Genomic DNA, 27383 nt, shown 5'->3' with positions numbered 1-27383 from the left:
GTTCTCCATGTTTTTTTGAATGGCTCTGTGTGTTTTCTGTGTGTTTTAATCCCTGCAAAGATCTCTGTGTGTCTGGCTGCGGGGTGTGTGTTTTTATTTTTTTAGTGGGGGGTGGTTTAGTTTTTGAAAGCAGCGTCCTGTTGGGAAAGGTGGTTAGTCTGGTTTCGGGGCGACTGTCTCAAGGTAAAGGAATTTAATTTATTTGGGACAAGGCTGTGTCGGATGATCAAACTGCTTATTATGGCTAATGAGTATTTTTCACCTGAGAATCCGTGGGATGAGGCGGCTGTTATCAGTTCAAAGTGCTGGGCCCCGGACTCGCTCCCATCCCCCTTCCTAGCCCCCACCCTGGGCCTGCGTGCACCAAACGAACTACCACATTGGGCGGTGTGGGTTTTGTGGGGGGCTAGGATGGCGCCTAGGCCAGCAGTCCGGAGAGCGCGGTGCGGGCCTGGGGCAGAGTGCATCCAGAGATTTGGGTGTTTTACTGGCTTTAGTCTGATTTTACTCCATAATTTCTGTTGTCTTCCGCTCTGGGGTTCCAACCTCGGTCCAGAGTGAGGTCTACTGCGCTCTGGACCGCCATGCGGGCTGCCGCTCGCTGTTGAAACCAGATTTTGAGCAGGACCCGTAGGTCCTCAGCTGACGAAGGCAGCTGGCTTCTTCCTACATGTTTTTAAAAGGTGGCCGTGGACAGGGTAATTCGCTGAGACCGATCTCTGAACCCTCCTGTGTCACTGATAGAAGGATAAGTGCTGCCGGTGGCTGTTCGAGTTGTTGTTTATAATGGGCCCAAGTTCATCACATTGTCCCTGGGGACCCATGAGCCGACATTTGACCTTCTGAGGTCAAAGGGGATTGGGCAGAGAAGACAGGAAGACAGCACCGAGGGCCCCCGGAGGGCAGCCTTGTGGTTGGCTTTGGGAAGGCCGTGGGGGGTGGGGGGGCAGGGGAAGAGTTGTTCGCAAAGTGTTGAGACTACACCCAGCCAGATGCGATCTTGGTGTACCTGATGTGGAGGTCCTGAGGACCTTTGTGCCCGGGAAGGGTGTGACACCCCCTGCTGGGCAAAGCGGTGAAGGTGTCTAAGGCCTCTGCTGCCACCCTGCCCCTCCCTGCCCCTCCCTGGCCTCCACTCCCACAGGGGAGCAGCCCGCCCCCACCTCTAATCAGGTGTCTCATCACCTCCCTCTCAGGCCCCACCCCCTTTCTTCGGAAATGGGGCCCCCACCCATCCCTACAAGAAGCACACCTCACAGATGGGCCAGGTAATGCACCACCCCCTTACCTGGGGCAGGCCACGCCTCTGCTTATGGGCGGGCACACAGCATTACTCAGCTGGGAGGCGGGGCCCTCTTCGTGCTCCGCCTTCTAACCTGGGTGCCAACTGGAACTGGCGTCCATCCTCCTACCCTGAGCCAACCAGTCCCTCCCAGCAGACTCCAGAGCCCTTCTGTGGGGTGTCCTGACTGGGGAGTCGGCCTCCCGGGCTTGCGAGGGGGAGAACCTCCTGTAGCGTCTCTCCCGGGCCGTGCGGAGACTCCGTTCTCCCCGCGCTCCAGGCACAGCCTTTGGAAACTTTTCCTAGAAGCTAGAAGGGCCCCTGAGGTCAGCCGGTCCCTCCTGTAGCCGGAGCAGGGCACTCCCCAGTACAACCCAGGCCTGGACTCTGGCCGCCAGTGAGGGGAGGTCCGGGGTGTCAAAGTTCTGACTGTTTCTGGGAGGAGTCATCTGGTGATACCATCTCAGCCTTTTCTTTGAACTTGAAAGTTTCACTTAATCTCAGAACTTCAGAAGAAAAGCACTTTTTCCCCTCTTCACTAAAAAAGGGAAGCAGGTGGGAACTCTGAGATCCCCTCCGAGCCATCTCTGGCTGACTCTGTGGTCACCTCCCCTCCACCTCGGGGACATACCCCTGGACACAGCCAGGGCCAGGGGCCTTGTCTGTGGCCCGGGCTCATTGCTGGTGTGGTGGGGGGCCATCTTCTTCTGTGGGACTCTGGGCAGCTGCCGCTGGGGGCCTCTCTAGCTAGTGCCGTAGGAGGCTGGAGGCACAGGCCCCAGAAGGCTGCCGGCACCAGGGACCCAAGAAGCATCGGCTCAGGGGTCACCATCCCCTCCGGCCCGGGACAGCTCTGGGCTCTGCAGCGCTCCAGCCACAAGTGACTCCGTAGCGGGAGAACCAAGGCTTCTCAGGAGGGGACAGCAGGATCTCCAGACCCTCAGGGGCCATGTGGATCCCTTTTCCCCCACCATAGTTCAGCCAAGGGCTGGATCAATCTGGACGTCTTTAGCAATAAAAAATGCCGATGTCGTCCTAATTCACCAGGCCCCGAGATGACAGCAAATTTACATTTTTTAATTAAACTAGCAGCCAGTTTTTATGAGAGGGGGTTGGGTTATGCAAATCAAATGGTTGTGTACGGAAGATTAGGAGAGTTTGGGAATAAATTCCACAAATGCTAATAAAAAAAAAAAGGAAAGGGAAAGAGAGGGAGGGAGGGAAGAGAGAGAGGAAGAGAGGAGGACATGGTTCCATTAGGCCCTTTTAGAGTGATTTCCCGGGGGAGGGAGTCGGGAGGGGAGGCGCGGCGGGAGGAAGCTCTCAGACGCAGGTAAGCCCAACCTGCCCGCTGGGAAGCTCCCCAAGAGGAGGCCCCCCTAGGCCAGGGCCTAGGTCCTGGGCAACACTGGAGGCCAGGTGACAGAGGCTGTGAAGTAGCAGCAACGCTTTGAAAGAGAACTTTCCCTTGATTTCCTGGGGTCTGGTTGTAATTGCTCCGCTCTCTCCAAGGGGAACTCGAGAAAAAGGGGACGGGCCGTTCAGAGTTAGAGCTGCCCGTCAGAGGACTCCAGGTGGGCTCTGCCAGGCGAAGGGCCAAACAGGCGAGGTCACAGGGATGGCCAGGGACCCCGGGGGGAGCCGGCGAGGGGCTGCGCTGCCCCTTGGCACCAAGTCTGCTGCAGCCACATCGCAGAGGCGAGTGGCTGGGACGAAGCGGTGCTGGGACCCCAGGCAGAGTCCCCCTTGCATTGCCCGCAGACCAACCCCCCCTCCCCTGCCCCGTGGCACCCTGGCCCTGGCCTCGGCTGTGCAGGAGGCCAGGAAGGATGGGGTCAAGGGAGCCGAGCCAGGTTGGCACGGCAGCTTGGTTCTTGGAGTGGAATTTCCTAGTAGCCGCGTGCTTCGAGGGCACACGGTCCAGAGGTCGGAGAAGAAAGGCTGCAGGCTTCTTCCAGGTGGTGTCTGGTCTGATCCCGGGACGGGGCGAAGAACTTGGCTTCCTCAGGCCAGCCTCGGTGCGTGCGGCTCAGGCCCGTGCCGCCCGGCGCGTCAGCCCAGCTCCGGGCTCTTAGGCCTTGGGTGGGCCTCCCGCTCAAGGCCGGCACCTGCCTGGAGCGCAGGCCTCTAGGAACCGTGCTGGCTCCGATCACACCGTGGGCCCGCCCGGCGTGTGCCGGGGCTCGGGAAGGTTCTGGTGCTGATTCTGCAGGGAGAGGCTCCGTGCCGGGCTTGGGGCAGAGCAGGTCGCCCTCGACCTGCCTTCCTCAAGCCTTAGCTTGGCCAGATACACCCACTCGACCAGTCTGAGCTGGGGCCGGTCCCTGCGGTGAGGCTGGGCACCGGTTCTGCCAGTCTGCTGTGGGGGGCGGGGGGTGCTTTAGTGCCATCTTGGCAAGAAGGCGCCGGCAGAGCCGGGGACAGAAGAGGCTCTCTCGGAAGTGGCACGCTTCCTGGTGCCATGCAGACAGGCCGGCTGAGGCGTCTGGAGGGACTGGAGCCTCAGGTGACACGCAGGGTCTCTGGCCCCCCCGACTCCCAGCTGCATTTCGCTGGGAGGATTCAATGGGCCGATCTCGTGGGGGGGGGGGGTGGCGTTGAGTGGACGGGGTGAGAAGTGTCTCGTTTGGTCCTTTTCTCTGGAAGGAAGCACTTGGGACAGGCGGCCCTGGGCCCTGAAGGGGCCTCTTCCCAGCACCGCCTGAGCTGTGGGACATCAGAGCAAACCCCAGACGAAAGACCTGGCGGGGCCATTTCCCTCCAACGGCGCGGGGGGCGTGGACAGAGGCAGCGAGGGTGGGTCTGGAAGGATTCCTACCAGACCCCCCCCCCCCCCCACCAACAGTCCCTTTCTCCCTGCAGGGACCAGCCAGGGCACCCCGCTGCCTCTCCCCTGCCCGAAGGGCACCGGGGCCAGTGTTAGTCAGACCTCTCTGCAGGCCTTGCTGTCACTCCTGGGCACCCCCACCCCCCACCCGCCATGGCCGGGGAGTCTGGCTGAGTCGCAGCTTGGGTTTTTATGATGGAAGAATAAAATAAATGGAGGCACCTTTGGAAGGCTGAGTCACGGCAGCAACATCTCCTCATTAAAGCTGCTGCCCTGGCTCAAGTCCCCTGGCAGGGGGTTGGGTGGAGCCCGGGAAGCCTCAGGGCCCTGACTCCTCCCCTTCCCAGGCCCGGCCAGGTTCGTGGTGATGCTCCTGCCCCCTTGAATGGGCCTCTGCTGGCCGGCCCACCATTCTTAGAAGGACCGGGCTGTTTCTGCCACCCCACCCCAAGGTTGCCTCTGTCACACTAGTGGCCCTCCCTGCCACTAGTTTTAAACCTTGACCGCCCTGGCGGAGGCCACTCCTCATCTCCCTCCGGCTCCCCCTCCTCCTCCTCTCCCTCCGGCTCCCCCTCCTCCTCCTTCTCCTCCTCCTCATCTTCAGGGGGAAGGAAGTTGCTCTGTAGTAATTACAGCCTGTGGGTCCCCAAGGCAAGCAGCAGCTGTTCCGGGATGGCTAGACCAGGGTACAGCAGGAGGAGGGAGCTAGGGAGGAGGAGGAGGTGGTGGTGGAGGAGGAAGAGGAGGGCCAGTGGCCTCAGGGTGCAGAGGAGACGGGACTGCTTCGCTTGGATTGATGGTGAAAGGAGGCACCCCTTGGTGGTCCCGCATTCGCCAGCAGCGAAGCATCCTCACACCCCGGACTCATCAGGACACCCCGAGCCCTGTGCGGGGAGAGCTCCATTCAGGTAGCGAGGCCTGCGGTTCAGCCAGTGTCCAGGAACACCCTCCGCAGGAGCTCCAGACATGAAGACCACCTGGGGGGGGGAGGCAAGGGTAGGTCTGGAAGGGTCCCTACCAGACCCACCCCCCACACCAGGCGGAGGAGCACGGGGCAGTGAGTTCGGGGAGCTCTGGGGCGCAGTGGCCTTTGGACCCGATAAAGGATGGGCAGTATGGAGACGGACGGAGGAGGCAGGCAGACGGTGTGCACCTTCCAGACTCCCACGGGCCTCTCCTCTCCGGGTCCTGGGCCCCGCCCCCGCCCTGAGGGCACGGCTGTGGCTCCCCACCGCGAAGCCCCGGTTTTCTGCCGCTACTGCCCGGGCTGCCCAGCCCAGCTCTCTACAGCCAGGCGCTCCTGCCGACCTTCCTCGCTCCCTGGCCCCTGTGCGGCCTCTGGGAAGAGATGAGAGGCTGGCTGGGGACCTGCTCCTTGGAGGAGCTGGCCATGCCGGTGACATTGACATGTCAGGGCGGCACTCAGACGCTGGCCCCGGGAGGCCCAGGCCAGGGCCCTGGTGTTCTGCTGTTACTGTTGTTCATAGTGGCGGCCGTCGGAGAGCAAGCTCCCTGCCCCCATCTCCCAGTGCCCAGCACAGAGCTGGCCTTGCACCTTCCCACAGTCAGCGCCTTTTCTCTGCGTGCCCCCCGGCTTCGTACGGGGGCAGAAGGAGGCAGGCGGGGAAACCTTGGCTGGTCCCCCTGGAGCTGGAGCTGGGTTTTAGCTCCTCGAGAGCTTCCCACAGCCGCACGCGCAGGAAGGGGTGGGGCCGGGACGAGGGATGGCCTGAAGGGGCGAGGGGGCGTAAAGAGAAAGACAGACGTTGAGTGGTCGCGTGGAGACCCCTGAATCACCTGTGAACTGCAACCGCGGCTCGGGGCCGGGAGGGTCCGGGGTGAGAGGTCAGACTCGGCACCTGGGGGCTGCTGCCTATGGGAGGCGGGAGGGCCGGGCGCAGCGGGTGGTCTGGACTCCCCCCTGCCTCTTCCCCTGGTCCGTCTGCGTCTTCCCCCGGGGTGGACTTCACTCACTGCCGCATGTCCCGCCTCCCCAGGCCCTGCGTCCATCCAGGTCCAGTCCCGGGACCCCTCCAGTTGGGTAGACCCAGTGCCAGCCCACGTGGCCAGGGCAGAGGCCCCCGGCGTGGTGTTTTGGCTTCTCCTGAGCTGGCCACGGGTTCCGCTCTCCAGGCTGCCCACAGGCTGGCCCCGTGGTCTCAGGGAGCGCCACCGGCCCTTGGCCGCCGGCACCCTTCCTAATGTCAGGAGGGCTCTCTCTCGGCAGAGGGCACTGCCTGGCTGTGGGGGAGAGGGACGGAGCGGGGAATGGACACTCTCTGCGGCTCCAAGGACCCGGGATTTGCAGGGGAACCCTTCCCGAATCGAGCTTTGGCTGGCGTCGGCCTTTCCGTCCAGGGTGTTCTCCGTGAGCCGAGGGCAGGGAGGCATGGTGCGGCGTGAGCGCGGGAGACACCCCAGGTCCCAGAGCGCAGGCACAGCGGGAGAGCGGGGGCACCCCGGGAGCCAGCGGGGAGAGAACTCCGAAACTTTGTGCCGATCTCCGTGACTGCGATTTTTCAGCTCCCTCTGGTTCAGGGCCTCCCTCTCCGCCATTCCCTCAGCCCAGGAGCCCAAGGCCACAGCCTGCCTGGGGGACTGCCTGGGGGACAGGGGAGCCTCGGGAAAGGATTGGCCAGGTGCCCCCACTGCCCAGCAGGGGGCGCCCCACTGCACCTGCCCCAATTCTAGGGATAGGGCCACTGGTCCTGGGTCTGGTCCAAGCCTTCTGGCCAGGGGTGGGAGGAAGGGAAGTCTACCTTCCCCACCCCCAGAGGTTCCTTGGCTGAGTTTGTTTTGCCAGGGTGACCTGTTTAATCATCTCATTTTCTGGTGGCCGTTTATTCCTCGTTTCCACGGTTACGGCCCCATTAAGGGGAGAAGCAATAAGGCAGCGAGTCAAACAGGTAATAAAAACATTAAAGCCCATGTGCACAGAGGGAGGGCGGGCGGCGGGAAGGGGCTCGGTGAGGTGAGACGGCCTGGGGAGGCCGCCCGGCCTCGCCCCGCACAGCCCACCGAGAGGGCTCCCGGCTGCACGCGGCCGAGGGCCAGCCCCTCCCCAGGGCCCTGCTTCCGGGCCGGGCCCCGTCGGGGGCTGAGACTCAGACCCAGCTCAGCACCATCCTCAGCCCTTGGTCCCCTGGCAACTGGGGTGGGAAGTAAAACAGGAAGGAGGAAAGTGAGAGCGAGTGACAAGAGCCGCCTCCCCCAGGACGCTGGCCTGCCGCCTGGGTGACCCATGTGTGTGTGTGTGGGGGGGGGGCCCCCACCTCACTCTCTCTCGGTGGGGGAGGGGAGTGATTTCTGACATTGTTTTGAGCTCTAGAACTTTTTTCTGCCAACTTTATCAGAAAGCATATTTGTGGTGAGTGTTGCTAACAGGACCAGTCTGGTGAGTAAACGTTCCTGGTGTGGACAGCTCTGTGACCTTGAGGGGCCGGGGACACGGAGGCAGAAGAGGCCAGGTGGCCCCCCCGGGCCGGGGAGCCCTTCCCAGGATGGGGGAGGGAGCCGAGGCGTGGGGTCTGTCCCCAGCAGCGTGGTGCATGGCACGCTTGAGTGGCACTTCTCTGGGGCTGGGTTGTGTGACTGTCTCCCCGGTCTCCCCGGTGGGCTGGGCCAGAGGCGTCGCTGGCAGGTCCTCCCACGGGCTCCGTAGGGACGCTGCCCTTCTTCCCTCTCGGAAATGCAAGCCAGAAGGGACGCCAGCCTCCTGCCGGCCCCTCTGTGCCCAGGGGCATGCGCCTCCCTCCCAGTGTCCCCTCTCTGGGCACCTCCTGAGTGTCCCCCAGAGTTGGCAAGGGCTCTGTCAGGGTCAGTGGGGCTGACCAGAGCGGGGAGGTGCAGGCTGAGCCGCCCGTTAGCCAGGGAAACCAAGTGGGGCCAAGGCACAGTGGTAGGGCCTCGAGTCGCCGAGCCGGCCAGCCCCGCAGCGGCTCAGAGGGGAGGGCGGGGGTCCGCTGGGGGGGGTCCTTGCGGCGAGGAGCCCACTTTCTCCCGCTCTCCGGCGCTCTGATCCTTGGCAAACTCACGGGGGTCTCCAATTGCTCATTTCAAAGTCGGTTTCTGACTGGAGAGGGAGAAAGAGAGGAAGGTCTGGGAACCGGGGGAAACCCTTTGGCTGGGAAGTGTGTCTTGGGAATGGGCCTAGATGAGTTAATATTCTGATCAAACAATTAAAAATAGAAAGCGCTCCCGCGGCACCAGCTGCTGAGGCTTTTCAACAACTGTCACCAGCAAGTTCATGGGCAGGTGGTGCTCGAAAGGAGTTTTTCCACAAACAGCAAATATCAGAGATTACAGTGTGCCCCCCACTTCCCTCCCTGGGCCCAGGACAGGTGTTCAGGGCCCCCCGGTTCTCCTTGCACGCCCCTCGGGGACCTGGAGCCGGGGGTCTGCACAGCCTCAGGACCGCCTTGCTCCCCCCACCCCCCGCCCCCAGGGCCTGGCCGCCACGGTGAAGTCATCACCAGATGCCTCTGTAATTGCTTTAAGGATCTAACTTAAACTAAGACGAAAACTTAAATTCCTGGGTGAGGAGTAATTTTCCGTCCAATAGTAAATTAATGGAAGGATCGTCGCCGGGGCCTGGCAGGGAGGCTGCTCTGATGAGTCCACGTGAGTCAGACAGACGGCTCTGGACCAGGGGACTCCCCCGGACCTCAGGCCGGGCCCCAGCCCCGGCCCCTTTGGGGCCCGACCAGGGCCTGCTGAGTCGGTGGGACCTGTTCCGTGTGTGCTCGGGGTTCCCCTCGATGACGGGGACCGGCTTCTCAGAGCCCCCAGGTGAGGCAGGCGCAAGCCGCACCTGTCTCGGGCAGGACCAGGAGGTCCCCTGTCGTCGGTGCGCCCCGGAGACGGCCGCTGCTCTTGAAAGCCGAGAAGGAGGGGCTCTGGGAGCTCTTCCCAACCGGCACACCACGTGGTCAGCGACGCCGTGACCAGCCACCCTGGCCCGCCCGGGACTGGAAAGACCCCTGTCCTCTGACCGCCGCCCTCCACTCCCCAGTCTCTGAGGCAGGCGGGTGGGCGGGCAGGCTGGCATGCCCTCCCCCGGGGTCCCGGGAGCCGGAGCCCCGCGGGAGCCGCAGCACGCTCTGTCCGGGAAGGGCTGCTGACCGCCGGCTCCGCCCGAAACCGCCCGCCACGCACCAAGCCACGCGCCGTGGACTGCTGCGTCCCACGGGGTGGGTGTGAACTCACGTGGGCGTGCACGCACGCCGCCCCTGGCACGACGGGGCCTTCCCGAAAACCTCTGCCCGGCACAGGAAGGGCTTGCCGCTGCGACCCCACCTCCTCCTCGCCCCCCAGCATTGGACACCCCCCCTGACGTAGAGGACGGGATGTCCCGTGCGGAGGGTGATGACAGAGCCCCGCGAGTTTATCTAGGGCTCCCCCCTCCCCGCCCAGAGATGCAGAGCGCGCCCCCGTCTCGTATCCCGGCCCCCTCATCGGCTCCCTCGGGGAAATAAAGACGCAGGGAGTTGTCCCGTTTCGCAGGCGAGCAGGTGGGGCGACAGGAGGCACACAGACGCCCACGGGCTTGCTCCCGAAGGCAGGAAGCCGGGTGCGGAGTAGGGGCCCTTCCCACAGGGAAGAGGGACTTCCCCGGGACTGTGCCAATGGCGGGCTCTCCTGCGCGGCCTGCTCCAAGTCTCGGGGCCCCGTGTGTGTCCCGCCCGGACACGGGGCGCCTCCCTGGGCCTCCCCTGCAAGGTGGAGGGCAGTCGCTGATGCGAGTGCATTTGCAGCTCTTCGGAGGAAGCCCCCTCCACCACTGCCTGCCCCCTGGGGATGGGGGGGCGCTTCCGGCCACCACGTGCAGGGAAGGGCGGAGGGCAGTCGGAAACACTCTGACGCGTCCCCGGGGAAGGGGAAGTGAGCGGGCCAGGCGCGGGGCTCTCCAGGAAGAGGCCTCGGTGAATGCTTGTTGGAGGAGACGGCTCTGCAGACGCCCGTGTGCACACGTGCTTCCGTGTGCGCGTGGAATGTGCTGGAAGGGAAGATCGGGACGTGGCCCCTGGCTTTCCAGGAGAGCCTCGCAGCAGAGCTCACCAGCGGCCTTCCGCGCTGCTGGGAGGAACGGGGCTGCCTTGGGAACCAGGCAGGGTCCGCTTGCTGCTGGGCAGACAGCTGTCCCTGCACGGGGGCGGGGCCCCGGGGGCTGCGCAGGTGTGATCTGGGTGAGGACCCCGCTCTTCCCGGTGGTGACCCCACCGCGCCTTTGGAGGTGGGGACGGCCAGGTGGTCCTGGGAAGGCCTGAGCTGCTGCAGTGGCCTATCCCGCCGCGCCACCCCACGCCGACCCCCACCCCAGAGGATGGAATTCTGGGGCAGTAGGGCCGAGCATTCCTAGTCTAAACAAGCCGGCAAAGCATGCTCGGAGGGAGAGCCAAGCCAGAACCACAGATGGTGTGAGCCGGGGCTGTGACGGGAGGGATGGCGGCGTTGAACGTTACACGTTGTGCGGCGGCTGCCGTCCGGGCAGCCAGATCGGCAAATTCCGGGCCATGGGGATCTGAGTGGGGCCTTCCGCGGTTTATCTTCTCTTACCCCCAGGGTCGGGGACGGGAGCTGGACTAGACGGACAGGACAGACAGCCCTGGAAAGACGGACAGACGGAGCAGGGGACAGGCGGTCAGCCGGGGAGCACCCGGCCCCTCCAGGCCCACCGTCCCCAGTGGGGGTCACGGCCCCTTGCTAGGGTCCCATGGCCCCTCTCCCTGACAGGGAGAGGGTCGCTCGGGGGCTCCTGGGAGGCCTCCGGCTGGATGGCGCGTGGAGCTCCCCCTCGAGACGCCAAGGCAGGGCCCGGGCAAGGGCACGGGGATGTCTTCCGTTTCCGGGTCCCCCGGGGGCCCCGGGGCAGCTGGAGACAGGCTCCTCGCAGGGAAGGTGCTAACAAACAGCAGGTGATTAAACGTGACAAGCGGCGACATTTGTGTGCAGGGTGCTCCGTCCCGGCAACGCCAAGAATGAAGCTATAAACTCTGACATTTTGCGTTACGCACTGAGAGGTTTTTAATAGACCTTTCTCCGTCTTCCCCGGTCGACTTCCCTTCCTTTCTTCAGCTCCCCGCCCCCACTGCGCCCACTGCCCCCCCCCAGAAAGGTCCTGCCTCCCCGGCCAGCCCGGCATCCGGGAGCCTTCCTGGGTCCCCGGCCCCCGGCCGGCCCCCTGGCGTCCGCGCAGGTCTCTGGCCTCTGGCCCCCCTCGTCCCCAGAGCCCCCCGCCCCCCGCCCCCGTGTGGCCAGGTGCGAGGCCCTCCTCCCCCTTCTCTGTGATCCTTCCCGGGTGCCCCTCCTCGTGGCCCCGACACCCCCACCGCCCTTCACTCCCTCACCTCCTTTTTTTGGGCCCTGATCTCACAGCCTCGCCCTCCGCCCCGGCTGTCCCAGTTGTCTGCAGTGGCAGGTGGCTGTGCCCTCCTTGTGCTGCTCCCATTTTCAGACAGATTTGATAGCCAGCGTAGGGAGATGGTGGGGCTTGGGAGGGCCTCATCCCCATCTTTTTTTTTTTTTTTCTTTCAATTTCCTTTTCTCCTTTTTGGGACGGAGGCGGGAGGCGGGGAGAGAGCAAGAGAGCGTCGCACTGCGGCGCAAACAGTTGCTGGATTTGTGCAGAGAGGGCCCGGCTGGTCGCAGTTGCTCCTCTCCCCCGCGAAAGGCCGGGACAACTGGGGCCTCTTTTGTTCTCTTGGCACAGCCCGGCGAAGGGCGTTTGGAGGTGAGCGTGAGGCTCCCAGGGTCAGAGACCCAGGCGACGGGGCTTCCGCCAGGGGGTCCCCACCCCTGCAGACAGGAAGTGTTCCCGGAGCGCCACAGAAGTCGGGCCACACGCCGGCCCCCTCTTGTTCCGCCCCCCCCTCACCCCGGGTCAGCTCTTCCCCTAATGAACTTGAGAAGCACTTAGTTTTCTGTACTCCTTCCGTAAATATTTATTGGGCCGGGCGCTGTGCTAACACAGTGGGCCCGTCCCACAGATCCCACAGTCAGGGGGGACGCAGGGCTGATGAAACAAGTTGCCGCAGAAGCGCTAGCACCCAGAGCCTGGCGGTGCAGGGGCGATGGGGGGGCGGAGGGAGGAAGGGGGCCCTGCAGAGTGTGGTCATCGCAGGGGGCGCCCCGGAGGAAGCAGAGTTTCCGCCGCTGCCTGGACCTCCGACGCCTGCGCGGGAGGGAGGGGCAGCCGGCCCTGAGCTGAACAGGCAGGTGCCCCCTGCCCCCACGGGGGCTGGCTGGCGGGCCAGAGATGCATGGCGAGCTGTGCCGCCTCCCCGTGGCCCAGCCCCTCAGAGCTCTGGGTGTCTGGCCCAGAAGGTGCTCTCCCGGCCACCCTCCCACCAACCTAACCCATCTGTGCCCGGTGAGGTGGGCCCAGGCAGAGCAAGCATGCGGCCCGGCCCGGCCCCGCCCCAGGGGGACGGAGCACGACCAGGAAGTCAGTACAGGCCACCACCACGGACTGGGGCGCTCCTCCCTTTTCTGTCACCTGGTCCCCTGAGCTGACGACTTAATGAGCAGGGGACAGGAGCGAGGATGTGGCCCCACCTGGTGCACCAGCCGGGCCCGGAGTCCAGGGGGCCTCCCTGCCACTCACAGCCGCCTCCCTGCTGGGCCCCCCGGTGGCGCGGGACCCCCTCTGCTGCGGCTGTGGCTTCCCCGTCCGACCTGAGCTCCCTGCCCCCTGAGGCCGCTCTCCTTGGTCTCCGGGGCACAGGCAGCAAACACAAGGCCCACGGGCGGGCCGAGTCTGGTCCTCCGCCTTGGTTTATCCCCCGGCACCTTGTTTCTCCCCAGCGGCAGCGCCGAGCTCCTTGCCCCTGGTTAAGGAGCAGTTACGTGTACACAGTCCTAAAGTGACATTCGGCCCTCTGAAGGCCACTGCGCGGCTGCTGTGGCCCCTGGTGACAGTGAGTCTGACGCCCCTGCTCTAGGGCCAGCGGGGCCGTGCTGGCTGGTGCTGTGAGACACCCCCCGGGCCAGGGGCGGGAGCACTCAAGTTACCCTTGGGAGCAAGACCAGCCCGGGGCCTGCGGACCCGCCCGTGGGCCCTCGGGTCCGGGGAGACGGCTCCCGAGGTGCAGGCTCAGCCTCCTCGTCCGACCCCGGGGCTGGCCTCGCGTCCGGGCATCACCCAGCCGGAGCAATGGGGCAGCCTCCAGGCCCAGAGGTCACGCCCAGGGCACCCTAGCTCTGTACCAATTCCCCGGGAAGGGGATCTGGGTCAGCTTCCTGCCCCTTGAAGGGTCTGGGGCAGGCTTTAGTCTTAACTTCCCTTCCCCACCCCAACCTTGGTCTTGCCTTTCTGCGGGACTCGGCCCGGGGCCTATCATGCCAGCCCTCGTCCGCCACTGCCCGGAGCCCCGCAAAGACCCCTCGAAGGGCCCAGAGGCTCAGCCCCCCTAGGCACTTGGCGGCTGGGAGGGAGGGGGCGTGCCGAAAGAGGAAGGGAGGGGAGTCCCAGAGACAAGACTTGGCCCTCTGCCCCTGTAGATCCGGAGCCAGGTTTTACTATAATCCCTACATCCTGTTACAGATCCTTTATCAGCTGGTGCCCAGGTTGGGCTGGACCCTGTGGTGACACTCGGGGCTGTAGCATGGAAAACCTGAAGTGGAGCTTCCGGAGTCGGGGCTGGGGGCTGTGAGGACCGGGCAGGTGGATGGGGAGGAGAAGGGAGCCAGTTCGAGCACCGGATGTGGACAGAGCCAGGGCCCACCACCCACCCGACCCAGGCCGGGGGTGGGGGAGCAGCTGTTGCAGGCTGGGAACCAGGGACGTGGGGGGTGCGAGGAGGGGCCCCGGGGAACGCCAGAGTCTGGGGGGCGGGGTGGGGGGGAGCCGCACTGCCTGCCAGCCCCATCGAAACTGCAGGCCCTCAGGTCCCTCTGGTAGTGAGCGAGGACACCCATCGGGAAACAGCCGAGCGGGGACCCTGGGAGACCCTGGTCCCTGGGGTCTGTGCTGACGGGGCCAAAGTCCAAAGCCAGGAGGGCGGGCGCCTGCCCTGCTGTTGGCTCTGCGGCCTGAGGGGGCACAGGGCAGCGGGCCCAGGGCAACTGGGTGCCCCGGGCTGGGCTCCGACAGAGGCCCCCGAGTCGGGAGGAGGCAGGACCCCCGAAAAGGCCAAGCCTGCGGCCAGCCCCGCAATCCCCTGTGCGTCGTGGGGAGCGTTGGGGGCAGCGTGGACCCCTCCCGGACCTGCACTCCTTCCGCCCAGGAGCAGTGGAGGGGAGAACGGGGAACTGGGCAGGCCGGGCTGCCGTGGGGCGGAAGCCAGGAGCGGGCTGGTGGGCGGCGGGCGGGCAGACGGGCGTCTGTCCTGCCAGGGGCCCCGGGCTGGCTGTGCAGGCAGCCCCTTTTCTATATGGAAATGAAGAATTTAGGCTAATGGAGCTCAACCATCTCTAATTTTGCGATGGCAGGAGGATTTTGATTGAAAGTAATTAAGCAAGCTAGCTGTAAAATTAATTAAAGCAAAAGGGGGGGATTTTTTATTGGATTGGATAGCGATACAGCGTCTGTCAGGCGGGGGACGGATGGGGGTGACCTGAATCCTCTGCCCTCCCCCCTCCCACCCGGGACGTTTATGTCACTTTAATCTCCTTACAGCGGCTGCTGTGCATTTGTTTGAAATAATCAAGGAAATATGGTCAGAAATTGTCAGCTTTCAGATCTAATTTACCTGACGGCCCCTGCGCGAGCCGGCACGGCCAGGGGAGTGAGCGGGTGGGGGAGCCCGGGTGGGCACGGAGGGGGCCGGGCTCCGCGGGCCCCGCCCCCCGGGGCCCCCCTCCGAGGGCCAGGGGAGGTGCTTCCTGGGCTGGTGGGTGCCTCCCTGAAACAGCCCCCCCTCCCCCTCCCCCCCGCCGTCCCACCCACCTGCTGCCTCCCCCGCGGGCAGGCTGTAACCAGCTTTGGGTTTAGGGACTGCGGGGTCAAGGAGGTGACGGTAATTCCTCACTCCAGATGGCCCGCAACTGCTAAACCCTCCACCAGGGCCACGGCTTTAAAAATACTCCTCAGCGAGTCCCCGCGTGTCCTCCTCGTCGGCCTCAGCAAGGGGACTGCGGAGATGGGCTGTAGGGTGGGGGGTTTGGCTGCTCATCCGTGACCTGCTCTGCCACCTGCCCACGGCCGCACTGTCCTCCCCGCCCCCCCCCCGGGGGGCTGCCTGCCTGGGGGTCCTCGCTCTCTCGGGCCCTTCCCCTGATCCCAGAGTGCTGCTCGCCCTGCTGCCTCTTCCTGGCACCCCTCGCAGGTCCCTGCTGGGGGAGGGCCCCTCCGTGGGCCCTGGCGCTCTCCTCCCGCCCACTGGCCCACCCATTCTCGTGGGCAGAGCCGAGCGCAGAGAGCCACCTGGCTGCTCGTGCTCTTCTTGGAGAGTTGCGGAGCCCGCATTCCAGGCTCTGCACCCCAGAGGTGCTGGTTCTGAGCCCGCTGGGGCCCTTGCCCGGGTGGGCCGGAGGAGGGCTTGCAGCCCGCCCAGCAGAGAGCCGTCGTGGTGTTCGGGGGCCCTGCAGCAGTCCGCGGAGTCTGCGGAGAGCCCCCCTTTAAACACAGATGCGTGGCCGTTGGTCGTGAGAGGGCCCAGGGTAGGGCTTGGGTCTCTGGGTCTGTCCCGTCCCGACGTGGGAGTGGGCGGTCTGGGCCTCCGACCAGCCTCTCAGCCTCTCGGGCCTCAGGCCCCTTCCAGTTCTCAGGGCCTGTGCCCGTCCAGCACAGCCTTTGCCACCACGGCTGCCACCCTGGGGTTTGCCATCACGGCTTTGCCAGAGCTCCTCGTCACGCCCCTGGGCCAGGGGGCAAGGTCGGGGGTTCTAGAAACAGCAGACCAGGACGGGGCACCCGTTCCCGGGTGGCCCAGCGTAGCGGGTACCTGTGAGAAGGCGTCCATCCCGGCCTCCTCTCCGAGGACCCGCCGCACCTCCCACCCGCCCTCCTCCCAACCCTGAGGGTGCCTTCCACGCCCTGCCCCCAGCCCCATCTGCTTTGTGCTGGGCGACTCTGTCGGCTTCCGCCAGCCGCCAGGGGCTGTGGGCACCGGCCCTTCCTCCCAGCCTGGCTCCTGGGCAGAGCAGCCGGGGCTTGGGCAGCGGTGCCTTCCACTGTGCTGACCCCTCTCCCTCGCCCCTCCTCTCCGTCCTCACGAGTCACTCATCCGGGGGGACGGGGGGTAGAGCCCCGAAGAGCTGTGCCCGGCCGAGAAGCGGGGGGCACAGTTCCTGTTCACATCTCCCGGGCAAAGTCCTTCGTTCCCAGACCCCAGGGGGCACTGAGGTCCTTGGGGCTCTGGACTCCCCACGCCGGCTGGGTCTGCCGGGGCCTTGATGGGAGGCCGTGGCGTGCCCAGGCACCGTGGGGACACGGCCAGGGCCAGAGTCCCTGCCCTTTGTGCCCGCCAGCGGCCCAGGAGCCCGACCTCGGGAGCACAGGGTTAGAAAGCGTCTCTGGCCTCAGCCCAGCCTCTCCCCGCCGCGGCTGGCTCGCGGCTGCTCACGTCAGCGAGGAGGCTGCGAGGGGGAACCAGCACGCAGGCCGGTGCCCGGGACCCCGAAGGGTGGCTTGCCCTGGACCAGGGGCTCATTCCCGGGCTTGATGCTCGTCCAGGCTGCCGGAGGCAGGTGCCGGGGTGGACAGAGGCTCCGGCAGGCAGGCCCTGCAGGTCGGCGCACCACGGCACAGGGGGAGGTGGAGGAGGCCTGAAGGTGGAGAGCGCTCCCGTGGTCCTCCTGGTGTCCCCAGCTCAACCCGCCGCTCTGCCTCGTGGGAACAACTCGAGCTGGGGCCGCTGTACTGAAGAAGCACTTTGGAAATTAGTGCTTCGTGGCGAGGAGAGAACTTGGACTCGATAATGGCTCTCCTTCGAGAAGGGCAGGCACGGGCGGTGGGCAGGCGAGGGCGGCAAAGCTGGGCTCTGGGGGTCGGAAGGTCAGAGGACCACCACGGGACACCGCCCTCCCCTCCCCGCAGCATAGACAGGGCCCGGGGGCGGGGTGGGAGGGAGAGGAGAAGGGAGAGGCCAGCCCAGCAGTACTCGGGGGGTCCAGCACCCGACTGGCAGGAGGTAACACGCACGCACTGTGGCCGCCATGGGCTCCTGCCGCCCCTCCTCCCCGGCCCCCAAGGCGGGCTGGCCCCTCCAGGAGCAGCCCTTCCTCCCAGTGGCTCCTCCCTGGCCCTGTGCCACCCTCCACCCCCACCCCAGCCACCCGGCCTGGCGTCTGAGCCTCTAGGGGGAACCTGGGCAGGGAGGACAGGGGAGGCAGAAGGGTGGCTGGCTGGGCTGCCGCCGGGGGGGTGTCCTGGCCTCAGGCCAAGCCCCCAGGCCCAGCGTCCCGAGCACCTTTGCAGATGAGGCCCCCACCAGTGGGGCTCAGCTAGCCAGATGCTTCCTCCCTCTGCGTGGGGCCCCGCTGGGCGGGCTGGTCTCCCCCGCGCTCCGGGAGAAAGGCCTTTCCCGGGTCCTCATGCAGGCCCAGTAGGTAGACAGAGGCTGGGGGCTTCGGCAGAGCTGTCGGGTGTGCGCTGCGCCGCCGCCCGGCCATAGGAGCCGGGGGAGGCACCCGGCCGGCTGGGAGGGAAGCCCAGGGTGGCGGGGGGCCAGCCCCAGGAGCCGTTCAGACGGGGCCTGACGATGCCACCCCACACCTGACACCTCCCCCGGCCAGGTTCGCACCGGCCTTGGCTGGATGCGGCCGGGGCACCAGGCTCCCGGAAGGGCCTGGGGCCAGGTCGGGGGGCAGGGGGGGCCCTGGCCCCACCAACCTTCTCGTGGGTGTCAGACCCTCCTGCTCACCCCGCTCCTCCAGATCCCTGGGGCAGCTGGTGGCCTCACAGAGCACCCCCGACGCACCGCCCAGACCCCGCCCCCTCCCTCCAGTCCGGCCTCAGTTTCTCGCCCTTCAGGCCCGAAGTCTCGCCGGCCCGGCCCTGGCCCGGCGCCGGCCCGGTCCTCCGGCCCCCCTGGCTTGGCAGTCGCGTTTTGCTGCCAGCGCAGGGCACTGAAAAACTGCTGGCACTGCCAAAAACCCTGTGTGCGCTACGACTCCCCAAACATCCCTTTATTTTTATTGTTCTGTTAATTACTGTTTAAACTTTAATAAGTCACTTCGTCAGGAGGGGGGACCTGCCGTGAGCTTTTCTGTGCAAACATGGGCCCGGGAGTGACTCGGGTGTAATATAACCCTTTATGCGATGTGGGAATGTTTAGATTGTAACAGAAACTTGTTATTTTAATGACAGTTGCGGGGGGCGGGGGTCTGAGCACAGGAGACGCAAGGAGGGTAGGCACAGCCGAGTCCCCACTGAGGCCTGGGGCGGCCCGGCCATACCGGGGTGCCCCCTTCCTGGGCTGCCCACAGTGAGGCTCAGCCCGCAGGAGGGTGCCCCCCGAGAGATGCTCGGGGACCCGGGGTGAGAGGGTCCTTGGGCCTGGAGGGCCTGGGCAGGCAAGGGCCCGACGAGAAAGCTGGGGTTTGAGAGTCGGAGGGAGCAGAGGACACAGGGCGGCCGGACCCCCGGGCAAAGGCGGGGCCCCGTGGGGCTGGACTCTCCCGGACTGTGTGAGCCCGAGGGGGTGGGGCGGGGCGGGGACAGAAACAGCCCTTCCGGCTCCGGAGGCGGGGACCCTGCTCACAGCCACCATCCCGGAGAGTGGCAGGCACCATGCGCTACACGGCTGTGGGCAAGACGTGTCACCCGCATCATCCCCGCGGCGTCCTGCGTCACGCGAGGACACTGGGGCCCGGGGCAGAAGCCTGGGAGGGGCGAGCTTTCAGAGGGGGGCCCAGCTTCAGTGTCGCTGTGCGTCACTTGGAAGCAGCCAGGGCCCAGGCGCCTGAGTGCGGCCCCCGAGGCCCAGGCGCTGTCCTCAGTGGCAGTGGGGGAGGCCCCAGGAGCCAGGATCCTCCCTCTCAGCCCTTGGGCAGGGCCCCCCCCCGCCCCTCCTCCCGCTCCCCATCAGGAGGGGGGGCTGCAAGGTGAAAGGGACATGGAGGTGATGGCTGTCCCCAAGACTGGGCACGGGCCACTGGTTCTCTTTCTCTCACAAGGACTGGCTCTGCCACAGGGACCTAGGGCCTTGGGGCCAGGGCCAGGGTGAGGGTGGCTGGGCCACGCCCTCTTGTTCTGGTTACCCTCACCCTCCACACCCAGAGGCCCTCCTGCCCCGACCTGATCCCAGAGTGACAGCCGGAGGGGGTGCCTTTCTGCTGTAGGGGTGGGTCTCCCGAAGGGACCTCAGGACATCTGGGCCTGGTTTCCAACTTCGTCTGCGCTCAGTCCCTCTGTCTGTCCATCCACGCACAGAGCCCAGCCCCTGCTCTGGGCCAGCGCTGGGCGGCGGCAGACACGGCGAAGGGGTGTGAGGGGCATGGCCAAGGGTGCCCGGCCCCTGCCACCGCCGGGGTGCCGCCTTCTGGCCGAGGCAGAGACCCCCGCCCCGGTGGCATGTCTGCTCCCCGCTCCCCCTCTGCGGCTGCCTCGCGCTGGGGTCCCTCCTGCCCCCCGCCTGCCAGGGCCTGAGGTTCGAGGTTCGTGCGGGGGGCCTGGCGCCCTGGTGCTGGAGGCGAGAGCCCCCCAGATGGCAGCCGCGCGGGCCACGAATCGCTGAGGTTTTCCTTTTCCGAGCCACGCGTTTCCCTAAATTGTCTTTGACTGCGTGCATGGGTAATGAAAGTTTATGCCCTTGTTAGAAGGACAGCGGCCAGTTCCAGTCAGAGCCGGGGCGGCCTCCCTGCCAGCCCCGCGGGCCCCCCCCCCACCGGCGGGGGAGCGTGCGCTCGCGCCCACATGCACCCCCTCCCCGGGGGGTGAGGAGGCTGTTAGGGGAAGGGAGAGGGGCTGGAAAAAAAAAAAAGAGAGAGAAAAAAAATTCCGTATTTGTGTAAGTTGCTTTAAAAGCATTTTATCATGTCATAAAAAAGGGAAAGTACTCTCAGAAATTGATCCTCTCCGCCAGCCCATTGGGCAGAAGGACGTTGCGATGCTAATGGCCGTCCTGCTCCGGGGTGGCTTATTAAAAAATTTATACATAAATGCTTAAAATTGCATAAATTATTTAGAAAAAACCAACAAAGTAAGCAATTTGAATTCCCCCTTTTCCTCCCCTTCTTCGCCCAGCCCCTGCTTGGGCGTGCTCCCCTTTCCCCAGCCCCTGGCCTTGGCCCTCGGTCCCGGGCCGCCCCCTCCAGGGGGGGCTTCCCCCCTTCTCCGCACGTCCGTCCCGGCGAACCCCCGACCCCGGCCGCCCTGCCCTCCTCGGGGTTTCCCTGCCTCACCCACAAACGAGCGCCGCAGCCAGCCCACCACCGAACACTTGCGTGCTCGCGCACCTAATAAAAACACCACTAATAATGCCCCAAATCGCGGAATTAAATATTAAGGCCAGAGGAGGCAGGCGTGCAGCGGGGCCGCCGCCGCCACCGCCGCCGTCGTCGCCGAACTTGGAGCTGATGAGTGTGCCTCTCGCAGGCGTGGAATGTCACCCACACATCCTGGAGACCGGAGTGGGGAGTTTTATGATGGTTTTTCATTGATTTGTTTCCCCAGCGCAGCTGCCGACCTCTATTGAGGGACAAACATAATCAGCACTGACGCAAATTAGATGGTTATTCGTTTTGAAAATTGACAGAAAAACAATAAAAAAGATGAAATGCTCCCAAATCAATAGATATAATGAAATTCAAATAATCCGAGAGATGAGGTCTCCATGGCAACTGATAATGTGGAAAAGAAAACAATTTAATAAAGGACAGACACACTTTGAAAACAGATTGGGCCCGGGGAGGGGGCGGGCGGGCGGGCGGGCGGGGGCTGGCGCGCGGCTGGCGAGTGAAGGATCACTGTCCGTCCCAAGGACACCCGCCATCATTAAGCGAGGCTTTCGGCCCCAGAAAGTGCAGATTCAGGTTTTAATACACAAAATTATTTCAGGAGCAGTGAATCGGAAAGTCGTTTGTAATGACCTTCCTGAGAGGCCCGGGCGCGGGGCATGTTGGAGGCTGGGCGGCCTGGCCGGCTGAGTTATGGCATATTTGTGTTTTTATAGTGCGGAGGGGAGGGGGCGGGGGGAGGGGGAGAGAAGGTTAAACAGTATTTACAGCTCAGTTGTTTTCCGAGAGGAAAGAGAAATAGAGTTCACGGGAGATGCGGCGGGCGGGCGGGCGGGCGGCGGCCTCGGGGCACGAGGCGGGAGAGGAGGTGGGCCTGGGGCGCTTCGCCCCGGGGGGACCCAGGAGGGGTGCCAGGCGGGGCCCCCAACTCCGGCTCCCGGCGGGGTCTGCCGGGCCCGGGGCCCCTGTGGGGTGAGGCGGGGTCTGCGTCCGGGCCCTGGGCCCCCCCGCCCTGCCCTGCCCCGCAGACGGGCTGCTGCCGGCGCCGCCTCTCCCCTCGGCTCTCTCCAGCTCTCTGCACAGCGGCGCCTGCTCCTCCGGACGGTGCTGCCCTCGTGGGGTCCTGTGCCGAGTCTGGGGTGCACCCGGCCTTGGGCTGGTGGGCGTGGACACCTGGGACCACGGCGCACCTCCCACGGTGGCCTGCAGCCCACAGCCTCCTGTCCCTTTCCGTGACCTCCTCTGTCCCCGCCGAGGTGACCTCCTGTGTCCCCGCCGAGTGCTTACCTTGGGCAAACGTGATCCCTTTGGGCTTGGCAGAGGCAGGGCCACGGAGGGAGAGGGACGGGGGCTCGAGCAGAGCCCCCCCTCCCTCCGTGGCCCTGCAGAGCCACTTGCCCGGGCAGGGCAGCTCGGGCACCGAGAGCCAGTCCCTGGGGAGACCCCTGCCCCGGGGGGGCTGCAGGAGCCACACCTGGGCTCCGCCACGGCGCCCGCACGTGGCACTGCCGGCTTCCGGGCGGCTCTCGGGTGTGCACGTGCGCGTCTGGTGTGACCACACACACGCAGAGGCGTGTGCACGCGTGCGTGGCCTGTGTGTGCGCCGTGTGTGTGTGTGTTAAATCTCCCCTGGGTGGCAACTCTTTCTCTCTCCCCTTCCTGTTGGGCTGTGACCTGGGGGAGATTGATAGCCAGCCTGTGCGGTGGATGCTAACAGTTCCCCTGATTTATAGAGTTACTTACGCTAAGTGAGGCCACTTAGACGCGTCTGGATAGTAAACCTTTTAACTGGACTAAAAAATCATAATAAATAAATAAACAAAGGGGGCCAAGGAGGGCCCAGCAGCACCCCCCACCCGGCTGGGAGCCGTTGGGGACCGGGGGACCTGACCGAGAGAGAGCCCTGGGGAGCACTGACCCCGCCTCCCGCCCGTGGAAGCATGCAACCCTCCTGTTCCGGGGTGGGGGTGGCATTGGGCCGCAGAGGGAAGGACACCCTCCCTGGGGAGGACAGGTCCCGTCTGGGGGAGGGGCCGCCGCTGGAGGAGGTAGGGGAGGGGGCTGTTGGGGTGGGGATGGGCTGGGTGCTAGGGGCAGGAGACAGGTGCACGGGACGGTGGGGCGGCCCAGGGAGCTCGTGGGGAGCTGGGGACCGAAGCCACAGGGGCCGGGAGCCCTTCCCTGCCTCCCATGTTCCTCGCTCCTGCGGCACCTGAGCTTGTCACCGCGGTGACGTTGCTCATCGTGACGTGAACGGCTGCCCCTTGTCTCGACGAACCCTCGGTGCTGCAGGGACAGGGCAGGCCGCCGGCTCACGTCCTGACCCAGGACTCGGCCCCCGGCCCGGCCCGTGGAGGGGGCTCAGAGGGCGTGTTCCGTGAACACAGGCCCGGCACCCAGCGCTGGAGCTGTGGCCTGTCAAGGTCAAGTTCTTAGGGGAGGCTCTGACATCGCCGCCACCTGCGTGGGAGGCTGTGGGAGGTGGGGAGGGGGGCGGGATCTCAGACCGGGACCTCGGATGTCTGGGTCCAGCGGTAGTAACCCGGCTCCGCACCAGCCCTGGGAGACCCTGGGCGGTGACCGACCTCGCTGGACCCTGCTTCGTCACCTGGACTCGAGGACAGGGCAGGGACCTCGTGGGGACGCTGGGGATGGCTGAGGAGACGCATCCTCCGCTCCAGGGTGGTGCCCGGAACGGGTCGGCCGCCGCGTTGCTCTGGGCGCCGTGGGCCGGGGCGCCACCAGAGTGACCCCGCGGTGCCCGTGCCGCCCGAGCTGCCCGGCGGCAGCAGGCTGGTGGGCGGGCCCTGGACCACCGGCGCCCCGGGGACGGGGGCCCGGCCCTGCCTCACCCCCCGCTGATGTACAGCGGGCATTAGGCTGCCCAAAGGGGACACTGCATGCTTAGGAAGAAATATGCGCTCGTTTTTCTTAAACACCGTTTCCACTGAGTGAAATGTTTGGAAGGGACGCGCGGGGAGAACTTTATTTCCTACCAGGGAGTTCGGAGCCACCAGGCAGAGCCCATAAAGCACCCCGAGCCCGGTGGCTGACAGGCTGCCCAGCCTCGCCGCACATTACTCACTGGCGGCGGGGGGGTGCTCCCAGGGACCCCTGGGGACGGGTCCCCCGGCCTGCCCACCCCTCCGCCGGGCGGGACCGGCGGATCTCAGACCTGAGCCCTGGGCGCCGGAGCCTTGGTCCCCCGAGCCCGGGGCAGGGGAAGGCCTGACCCTGAGTGGGCGAAGACGGGGAACCCTCAGAGAGCCCTAACATCTCCTCCCCGGAGACGGGGGGCGAGGGGCCCAGGTGCGGCCGCAGGAGCCCCCGCCCCCCGGAGCTGGCAGGAGCCCGGCCTTCCCCAGCCTTTGGAGGGAGAGATGAGACCCCTGCCAGCACGGGCCCTTCTCCTGAGACCCTCCCTTCATTCGGTTTCTGAAGCTGGCTGATTTGAATATTTATAAATATCAGTAAATTATTTATTGTAGCAATCTGCTGCACCATTTTACCCGTCGCAGTTAACACTTTAGGGGGCTCCGTGTTAGGGGAACGGGGAGTGCGGGCAAGGAGGGGACGGGCACAGAGGCCTGCGGCTTCCTGCAGCCCACCCTGGAGCCGCCATCGCGGGGCAGGGACGTCGTGGTGGCCCCGGCCCCGGGCTGGGCCCTGGCCCCCGGAACTCCGGCTCTGGGGCACCCTCCGGGCTCCGGGGTCAGCTTCCTCCGCGTTCCGATGGGACAGGGACAGCACCTGCCACGCTGGCTCCTGACAGCGTGAGACAGGGCGTGGGGAGGGGCACCCCGTTCCCACCCTGAGCAGGATCCGCTCAGTCGGGGACCAGAGCCGCCTGCGGGGGGCTCATTGGGTCGGAGCCCTGGGAGGGAGGGTCAGACCTGGGGAGCCGGGGAGGGGCCCCCGGTGACCGAGAGGGCGGCCTGCATACACCACCCCCAGCCGGGCCCTCTTTCCTCTCCCCCCTGCCTCCTCCCTCCTCCGGCCAGGTGAGACTCCCTGGCCTCAGGATCCGGGACCCAGGTGTGGCACCACACTGGCCTGCCGACCCCCTCCTGGGACTCCGCTGCCTTTCCCCGGGCCCTCGCCAGGCCCTGTGCTTGGCGCAGACAGGCACCCTCTCGCCTTACAGCCCTGTCACGGGGAGAAAGCGCGCCCAGGCCTGGGGCTAGCAAGGGGCCGAGCCAGGCTGGGAACTCACACCTGTCGGACCCCAGGGCCAGGCCCGACCCATGGTGCCGCCGCCACCTCCCGGGCTCCCTCAGCCGTCCCTGAGCTGCTGGGCCAGAGCGGGGGGAGCCCAGCGAGCCCCCCCGCAAGGCCCTGTGTGCGGGCGCTGGCCCCGCTGCTGTTCCCAGGCCTGGCCAGGCCCCCCCAGCTGCCTGCCCCTCACCTCAGGGGGGCGCCCGTCCCTGGGTAAGCAGCGCGGGAGTCCCCCCACACCCCCGCCTCCCGCCCTCCAGCCCAGGCCGGCCTCCTGGGCAGTATTGTTCCCAGAGGAAGTGTCCAGTGTAAATAGAGCCGCGGGCAGGCTGGCGGTGGGAAAGAGATGAAAGGGGCGGTGACAGGGCCGGGGACGGATGGCTTCCTCCCATTGAGGCCCGGCCACGGCGTTTATATTTTAGGGAAGAAAGTCGGGCAGTGTTTACACGGACGGGAGCCTGGGGTCAGGCCGCAGGGGGGTAGTGTGCGGGTCCCCGGGCCCTGCTGCACCAGGTGGGGGGAGAAAGGCCCCACGGGGTGGGTGGTGGGCGGGCAACTTGGCCCTCAGCTCGGACGCCCCCCGCCCCCCCACCCGTCGGCCGCCCCAGCCTAGCCCGAGTTCCCACTTACCGAGGAAGGCCACCCTCCGCCTTCTGCCCCGCGCCCCGGGCCCCCACGCCGCCCCCGCCCCCGCCGCGGGGACCCGTAGTAGAGTCAGAGGGAGGGCAACATCTGGAAGGCAGGTGGCCTGGGGCAGAGCCGCAGCTGGAGGGCAGGTGGAGGGGGTGGAGGGGGAGCAAAGGGGCCTGCGGGCTGGGGGTGGGCCCCGGGTGCACAGCTGCATTGCAGCTGGTGGGGGCCCAGGAGGGACCAGGCCAGGCACACGGCCGAGATCGGAGAGGGTGGGCCGGGCAGGCGGGCGGGGGGGGGGGTGCCGAGTGCCCGGAGGCTCCAGGATGGGTGGGGGGCCCGGGGAGGGGGTGTCACCAGCAGCAAGTGCGGCCCTGGGAGCTTCTGCTTCCCTCTTCCCCAGGATAAATATTTATAGATTCACTTGCCGTCTGCCATACACACTTGGCTGCTTACCTCCCAGTAAAAATAGAGCAGGCTTCCCCACGCCCACCCTTCCCTTCCCCACCGGGGCAAGGGGACAAAGGGGACCAGGTGAGGCCCGCTCTGCTCTCCGCAGGCCAGCTGGAGGGGACTCGGTGTCACGGCGCCTGGCGGCCGGCCTGGAGGTTGGGTGAGGTGTGTGATCAGGGGCCCGTCCCTGAGCGTCCAGGAGGAGCCCACGCCGGCGCTTGAAGACCTGGGTGTGGGCCACGCAGACTCGGGGATGCGGACACACGTGGGCAGAGTGGGCATCCGGCTCGGGCGAGGGTGGGGCCCCGGAGGCAGGGCCCCAGGACTGGGGGGACTGGAGTGAGGCGAGCCGACCCTTCCTGACCCCGGGCTGGGCTGGGGTCACGGAGTCCCCCCTGGGCCAGGTGAGGCCGTCCATGGAGCTGGCTTCCGGGGAAGGAGCCGGGGTCGCCCAGCTTTGTCCGGGTCAGGGGACAACGTCCGTGTGTGCGAGCCAAGTCTGCCGTGGGCGGGCACAGGTGCGGCCCCCCGCCCCCGTCTGGCTGTGCCCCTGGGTGGGCTTCCAGGCGTGGGGGGACTTCGCGTGTCGGTGTGTTACTACGGCGAAGCCTCCTCGAACCACGGACCGGGGGGCAGAGCACCTCTGCTCACGGAGCCCTTCGACCCACGTGGAGACCGGGGCCCGCCCACCCGGCCAGCTCGGGGGGCGGGGGGGCCGTGAGGGGGTGCCGACGTCGTCGGGAAGCTCCGCGGGGCTCCCGTCTCATCGCATGGTCGGTGTGCGTCGGCGTGTGCGTGTCGTGGCCGCCACCCCGCCCCGGCGCTGCCCCAGGGACGCACGCACAGCAGGAGTGGCTCCCTCGGCAGGTGGAGGGACAGGTGGACGGGCAGGCGGGCAGATGCCCCCGTGCACACCTGCACGTGTGTGTGTGTGTGTCCTCCTTGGCCCGTGCGGCAGGTCCCAGGCTGCACGCTCAGAGGCCCTGAGGGACACAGCTAGCCCTCGGGCAGAGCGGGGGGCATCTGCGCTGGGCTGTCGTGCTCAGGGATTAGGTGCAGCGACTGCAGCCTCTCGGGGCTGGGACGTGGGCCTCCCTGGCCCGGCGGGGCCCGCGGGGCTGCAGGCGGAGATGGCAGAGCCGGGGCCTCTGGCAGGGATGCAGTTGCCCTCGGACCACCCTGCCTGGGGCCTGGACACGGGGAGGTGACAGGGCAGGGCCCGCGAGGGCCCAAGAGGACCCTGGCAAGGAAGGCCTCGGACCAGGAGGCCTTCTGGCCCTCCGGGGAGCAGAGGTCGGAGTTGGGCGGGGCCCAGGGAGCGGGCGGGGCCGGGCAGAGCAGCAGCCTCCGAGTGCTGCTGGGACGGCGAGGCCGGAGGTTGGCTCACTGCTGCCAGCAGGCCGGGGGGCGGCGTCTGGCTGCTGTCACCTGCCAGCTTTGCCCCACAGCCCACTGCTGACCCTGCGGCCCCCTCCGCCCTGGCTGGGGCCTGCCTCTCCAAGTGGGCGACTGGGGCCACACCAGCGTAGTGGTGCTTCCAGGAGCCAGGCGCTGGGGAGAAGGCCGCTCCTCGTGTTTGGCGAGTCCTGTATCCATCCGTCCACTCATTCTCAAAACACCCCTCCAACCGGCTAGTGC

At 66.2% G+C, this 27383-nt stretch overlaps 1 protein-coding gene across 5 annotated transcripts in view; it reads left to right on the top strand.

Moving 5' to 3' along the window:
* Nucleotides 1-27383, top strand: part of CASZ1 (castor zinc finger 1) — a 148018-nt gene that overhangs the window by 92606 nt on the left and 28029 nt on the right. The gene's annotated exons all lie outside the window — the stretch shown is intronic.

This window comes from Phyllostomus hastatus, unplaced genomic scaffold, assembly GCF_019186645.2.
Source record: "Phyllostomus hastatus isolate PE091 unplaced genomic scaffold, TTU_PhHast_1.1 phas_scaffold_182, whole genome shotgun sequence".
NCBI classification, from domain to species: domain Eukaryota; kingdom Metazoa; phylum Chordata; class Mammalia; order Chiroptera; family Phyllostomidae; genus Phyllostomus; species Phyllostomus hastatus.
This window is presented reverse-complemented; position numbering and strand designations above follow the sequence as displayed.